Below are 6,913 nucleotides of genomic sequence, written 5' to 3'. Positions count from 1 at the left end.
CTCACGATATTTCAGCTATTGACGTAAAAGGTTCAGGAATGTTACTGATATTATAGGTTATTCTCAATCCTACTGTTCTATGTTTTCCATTCTTTTTAGTTAGCTAAACAGACCAAGCATCAATAACAAGTGGAATGACTTAAAACAGCAAGTTTGAAAGTAAATTTGAAGATCAGTCGTAACAAGACTAACAATCAACCCAATTTTAACTTGTGATAGTGAAACGTAAACATTAAAACCGAAAACCTTTCAAATACTGAAGTTTGCTAATTGAGGAATGGAAAGATCTTTGTTGCTAATTGCTAGCAGATGCAGAAATACAAAGGGAGAATAGGACGAACTGGAGAGAAAATTAAATGGAGGGTTGTGGAATGTAGCCTTCCGAGTACATTGTAGATAGACCAAGTAGGTTCTTTGTTGTAATCTAAAAGATATCGATAGACTGAGTCAACGGGTTACTGGAATGTGGATTGGTGATATTACGGAACTTTCAGTAGCAATACTGATGTATGTAGGTGAATACTGTAAGACGCTGTAATGGCTAAAGGAGGTCATTATTTTGCAGTGCATTTCAAATTTCAGCTGATAAGGAAATATAATGCCGTGTCTTAACTAGTGATACACTTTGCTTGCGTCCTGACCCTCAAAAATATTTGTGGTGTCATCTTTCCAAATTTGAGGCTAAACATATGGCATATCCGTAAGATAGGACGTGCATCATTCGTCTGTATTTCGACACAGGATTCAATAACCTGCATTAATGACATGATTTCAGCTGTTGTACGCAACTATAAAGCTATTTTGGTAGCCGATTATGCAGCACAGTTGTTTAAAATTCAAATAGGGAACTGGGTACTATAGTCCGTAAAAATATAGCTTAATTGCTATTAAATACAATACAGCTATTTATCGTACTCATTTCTGTTTCCCCGGTCACTGTGATTTCTTACGACAGTGACAGTTAGAAAGATAAAAGAGACCAGATTTATGGGAAGAACGATAGATCGTAGTTGTAATGCACACAGTCACGACTTTCTGCAGAAACTTTAATAACATGGAGATCGTTTTTCTTACACATAACAAATGCTCGTATTAACATTTTAGGCGTTGCTACAGACAAACTCTTTCAACGCCCTCCAGCAATCCGTTTCATCTGCTCAGTTATGCATTTAGTCTAAGTGGATAAAGAAGTAAATGATGCAGTTCATATACGAGGTGTGACTGAAGAGTAACGGGATTTTTTTTTACTTCGCGGGCTTTATACATTAAATTTTCCATTTTTTTGTGTTCCTGATGTATGTCTGATTTTTCAGCTGTTTTGAATGTGTAGTTTACTGTTCACAGTCGAAAAGATTGTCCGTATTTTAGAGTGCTAGGCGAATTTTTACTTTCGGGAAAGATGGATCAAAGAATTTGCGTTGCAGTTTGCTCGAAAAATGGAATAAAGTTCTCCACCGCATTAGAAATGCTGACTGTGGGTTTTGGTGAATCTGCAATGAGTAAGAGAAGAGTTTACGAGTGGTAAAACTTTTCAAAGAGGATCGAGCAAACGTTGAAGTCAACGACCGCACTGGTCGCCCTAGTACATCAACTACTGATGAAACTGTGGAAGACGTAAGGAAAATGGTTCTGGAAAATCGCCGAGTCACTGTCTGAGAGATTGCTAATGAGATTGGCTCATGCCAAAGGATTTTTTCGATTGCTTTGCGCATGAAATGTGTAGCAGCAAAGTTCGTTCCGAATCTGTTAATTTCGACCAGAAACGACGTCACGTAGATATCGCTTAGAAAATGCTGAAAGAAGTCGACAAGCATCCAGAAATTTCAAAGAAGGTTAGGACAGGTGACGAAATATGGGTAAACGGGTATGACGTCGAAATCAAGGTCCCATCGTGCCAATGGAAACTGCCTGAAAAGCCAAGACCGAAAAAAATTCCAGAATTTCGATCATATCTGAAGGTCTTTCTCCTTGCTTCTTTCGATTACATTTTATGGTCATGCGGTCAATAAATAATACTACCCGGAAGCTATGAGCCGTTTGCGTGAAACAATCCGTAAAAAACGACCACAATTTTGGCAAAACCACTCGCGGAAATGGCATCACCAAATGCTCCCGCTCAGACCTCAATCCTTGTTCGTAATGTTCTGGCAAAAGAACAAAACAGTTATCTTGCCTCGGCCACGGTATTCGCCGAAAATACCCCTCTACATCATTTTTCTATTCCAGAGGCTGAAGAGAACAATGAAAGGACGTCGTCTGGGCACCAGTGATGAGATAAAAGCAGAATCGCTGAAGGACCTGAATACCGCAACGAAAAGTGAATCCGCGAAGTGTTTCCAAGATTGGAAAATCGCTGGCGCAAGTGAACTACACTGAAGATCCAAAGAAACTGGTATAGGAATGCGTATTTAAATACAGAATTATGTAAGCAGACAGTATACGAACAGACACTGTACGAACAGACACTATACGGTGCTGTGTTCGGCTACGCCTATATATAGCGCAGTTGTTAGATCCGTTACTGCTGATACAATGGCAGGTTATCAAGATCTAAGTATCCCTGAACGTGATGTTACAGTCGATGAATAAGCAATGGGGCACAGCATCTCCGAGGTAGTGATGAAGTGGCGATTTTCCAGTACGACCATTTCACGAGTGTGCGGCGAATGTCAGGAATCCGGCAAAACATGAATCCCCGTATCCATTCATGTCCATTGTGCATTCCGACGGACTTGGGCAATTCCAGCAGGACAATGCGACACCTCACACGTCCATAATTGCTACAGAGTGGCTCCAGGAACACTCTTCTGAGTTTAAACACTTCCGCTGACCACCAAACTCCCCAGACATGAACATTATTGAGCATATTTGGGATGGCTTGCAGCGTGTTGTACTCTTACGGGGCCGGCCGGCGTAGCCAAGCGGTTCTAGGCGCTTCAGTCCGGAACCGCGCGACTGCTGCGGTCGCAGTTTCGAATCCTGCCTCGGGCATGGATGTGTGTGATGTCCTTAGGTTAGTTAGGTTTAAGTAGTTCTAAGTTCTAGAGGACTGATGACCTCAGATGTTAAGTCCGATAGTGCTCAGAGCGATTTGAACCATACTCTCACGGATTTATGTATAGTCCTGCAGAATTGATGGTGTCAATTCCCTCCAGCACTACTTCTGACATTAGTCGTGTGCATACCGTATCGTGCTGTGCACTTCTGCGTGCTTCCGGGGGCTCTACACAACATTAGGTATACTCTACAGTGTATATCTAAGGGCGTCACTTTGAGGGGGACAATGTTGATGTTGATGAATAAATAAAGATTCTTTTAAGAAAAACCAAAATTCCCATTACTCCTTAAAGATATTTTTATATGAGTACTTCCGGCACGAGTTGATTGCCTTATTATATTTGAGTACAAGAATATAAGATACAGACTTTTCCCAGACCAGTCATACTAATTTGCATTTCTCATGATTTTCCCAAAGATCTCCAAGTGAATGCTGTAATGATTCCTGAAAATGGGCGCTCAAGCTTTAACAGTGGTGCCAATTCGAGTCATGTAACTCACGTCAGACTCCATTGAACAATAGAGTAGCGTTCTGCTCGTGCTACGGCCATAGTGGAGCGTCGAGTAGTCGCTTCTTCAATGTGTCTGAGAAATACAAAGTTGCGAATGGGGTTTCCAAGTATAAGTTATGAAATACTGGCCTGTCCTATCTTATCAGCGTGGAGGTGGGGTCAGACGTGTCATTGGATATTCGAGGACCATCGAGTAGCATGTAGATTTTGTCGAAGAATTGTAACCCGCAACAAAAAACAGCGGTTCCTATTGAAGATTAAAACTTGCCACCCACCATCATTGGATGTCCCATCCGAGACAAACAATTTTGAATTATAACTGCCGCGCGGGATTAGCCGAGCGGTATAAGGCGCTGCAGTCCTGGACTGTGCGGCTGGTCCCGGCGGAGGTTCGAGTCCTTCCTCGGGCGTAGGTGTGTGTGTGTTTGTCCTTAGTATAATTTAGGCTAAGTAGTGTGTAAGCTTAGGGACTGATGATCTTAGCAGTTAAGTCTAATAAGATTTCACACACATTGGAATTATAACTTGTTTCGATCTGATCTGTAGTTTTAGAGATATTTCAATGTATTTAGTTAACATGAGCACTCTGCATATTGCCAGCAGTGCGGATTTAGAACGGTCTGGCTCGCCGAATCCACTATTAATGCACGCCGTGTGCCATGATGAACGGCGCAGTCGCTATCTTGAGAAGACGAGGACTCCAAAAACTTTCGCTGGACGGCATAGAGTCCCACCAAATTCATGCGTCGGGCTCATATGCCAATCAGACGGCAAAACTCTCTCCTGCTATTGAAAAACGTCCGCGTCAGCTCTGTGCTCGTGACGTCACACTCTATAGGAACGGAAGCTCACGAAGCTAACACATTATTTTCTGCAGCATGCCTTTTCTAAAGTTACCAATTTCTATCTACGGAGGCGGTCTTCAAACTGCCAACTGCTCATGGCGAGTCTCGGCTCCTAGGCAGACACTGTGCTGGGTGAGGTTGTAAAGCTGGACAATGATTTGCTACATCCTGAGACGCCTCGGCAGCCCCATTTCCGTAACCTCTGGTCTCTGCTCCCAGCAAAGCGCCGTTCACCCTGGCATTGTTTTGTTCACCCCATCCAACGTACCGTCCAACGTACTGAGTCTAATACGCAAGCAAAAACCATTCAGATACCATGAGTCCATCATCACGGTCAAGAAGAGAAATGAAGTTACATAGAGCACCACACTACCAGTCACTGTGGTCCAAGATCTTCAATAAGAATACTGTCAGAGCAGTTCCCTTGGTTTTCACCCTCTAAACAACCAATCTCAAATTAAATGAAAAAGGCATGCAAAATTGGCTGCCGCATTTCCGATGGCTTTTTAAATTAACCGAACAGAATTTCATGAAATCGATAAAGCCTTCCTAACAGAGATTCCCACTTATAATCCCTGAACATTTTCATATCGGCCATAGCGAGCTGTTGCGGTTCGGAGAATATCTGAATTCCTTCTGTGGCCTCTGTCATGCCAACTTTGTAAGGACTCCAAGCATTGAGGCAGAAGCTACTCTGGAACTGGTCGCGCCAGTATATAGTATATGATATCTACCCAGATATTCTGGCCTTTATTTCAGTCTTCCATTCCCCTACCCTACCAATGGTTTAAAGTGTTCATCCCATTTTCTGACGCTCTTTGGAGTCTTAGCACACCATATTTAAATGATGTTATATCCTCCAGACTTTCACTACTATTCTTATGATCAGGTACTATCAAATTCTTTCTCTTTCCAGTGGACACATCTTGCAGTTATTTATATTTAAAGATAGCTGCCATATATTGCAACGAGCAGAAAATCTAATTCAAGTCCTGTGCCTTTAGCACTACGCCTCCTCACTCGATTATGCCCTAGGAGAGACACTGTTACTTATGAACGTGTGTGAGTAGTTCATATCGATGTGGAAGTATTTTCTAACCACCTGCTGTGCGAATACTTAGTGCTTGCTAATGAATCGTATATTCATCTTGGATCTGTATGTTTTGCTGAACTGGAATAAGAATTAAGTGAAATTCTTCTATCCTTTAGTGCCCCAACATGAGCTGGTATGCAAAATTTAAGGATGAAAGTAAATTTATTATGATGTGTCACTGCCAAGTAACAATGCTTGATGAAACTTTCCCCATAAGAGGAAAGAACTGCTACAGTATAGCAGATAAAGTCATTGAAGGTAATACACAATGAGACGAACAGAAATGATTCTTTTATTCAGAGGCTATAATTAACTGAAGCTATCGTGATTGATTATGGTTCCTTAGACATTGAAAAACGTGACTTATTTATTAAGAGCGTGTGTGATCATTACGGACAGAAGTACATGTTCTGCAACGTGTTCCCACGCTGACGGTCTTGTTGGTAAGTAGTTGTTCTGGTAGGGCGTTTCATTCCCCCACAAGTATGGCTGACTACTGCTGGGAGATGGTGAAAGGTGGCTACACTGAGCCACAGCGCCAGAGATTGCGCCAAAGAGTATTATTCAGTCGCCTCCACTGGCAGTTCTTGTCGAGAAGTCGTGGTGGAGAGTGTTTGTTGAGATGTGGTAGCGGAGAGTGCTTATTGAGAAGTAGCAGTAGGCAGTGCTTGTTGAGATGTAGCAGTGGTAAGTCGTTGTTGAGACGTTCCCATGGAGAGTGCTTGTTCAGATGTTGTCGTATTGTTTTGATGGGCTAGACACCAGATATTGTTGGATTGGGGATGCTGTAATGATCAGAGTGTGCTTTTCGTCAATATATATGAAGGTAAAAAAATTCCTTTTTTTGTTTTATTTCAATGTCTTAAACAATAATGCCTATTGGTCACAGGTTCAGTCAACAAAGCATCTGGCTCGTGTTCTTGTATTAGACTGTATTTCTGGTTTCTATGTGCAATTATAGTATTTCTGTTTTTTTTTTTTTAATTACTTCAGTATAAATGGTATTTAAAATATCTGGTGTTATTGAGGAAGAACCGTGCCAGATGTGTACGTTGAATCACACTTCCACACACAGAACAGCTACACTTGTGTTTTGTTGTTTCGTAGCTTTCATAGTTGCTGAAGACTTAATTAATTAATTGTGTTAACAGAAATTTCGTTTCATTCTTTGTTGTTGTTCTATGCAGTCAGATTGCGTACAAATACTAATCAGGGCCAACCGTTTATGAGACTGCGTAACCAGACAGTCAGCTACTGAAAATTAAAATTATTTGCATTCTATAAATAACTAAGCCCCCATGCACATGGCGACCCTGCCAGGATCGTCCCTTGGAATTATTCTGATTGTAAAAATAGCAGACATTAGTATTGTTGTAGTAATTTGTCGTTTAGTAATTGTAGTCTAT

Source organism: Schistocerca americana, chromosome 2 (genome assembly GCF_021461395.2).
Source record: "Schistocerca americana isolate TAMUIC-IGC-003095 chromosome 2, iqSchAmer2.1, whole genome shotgun sequence".
Classification (NCBI taxonomy): domain Eukaryota; kingdom Metazoa; phylum Arthropoda; class Insecta; order Orthoptera; family Acrididae; genus Schistocerca; species Schistocerca americana.
Note: the sequence above shows the minus strand (reverse complement) of the source record.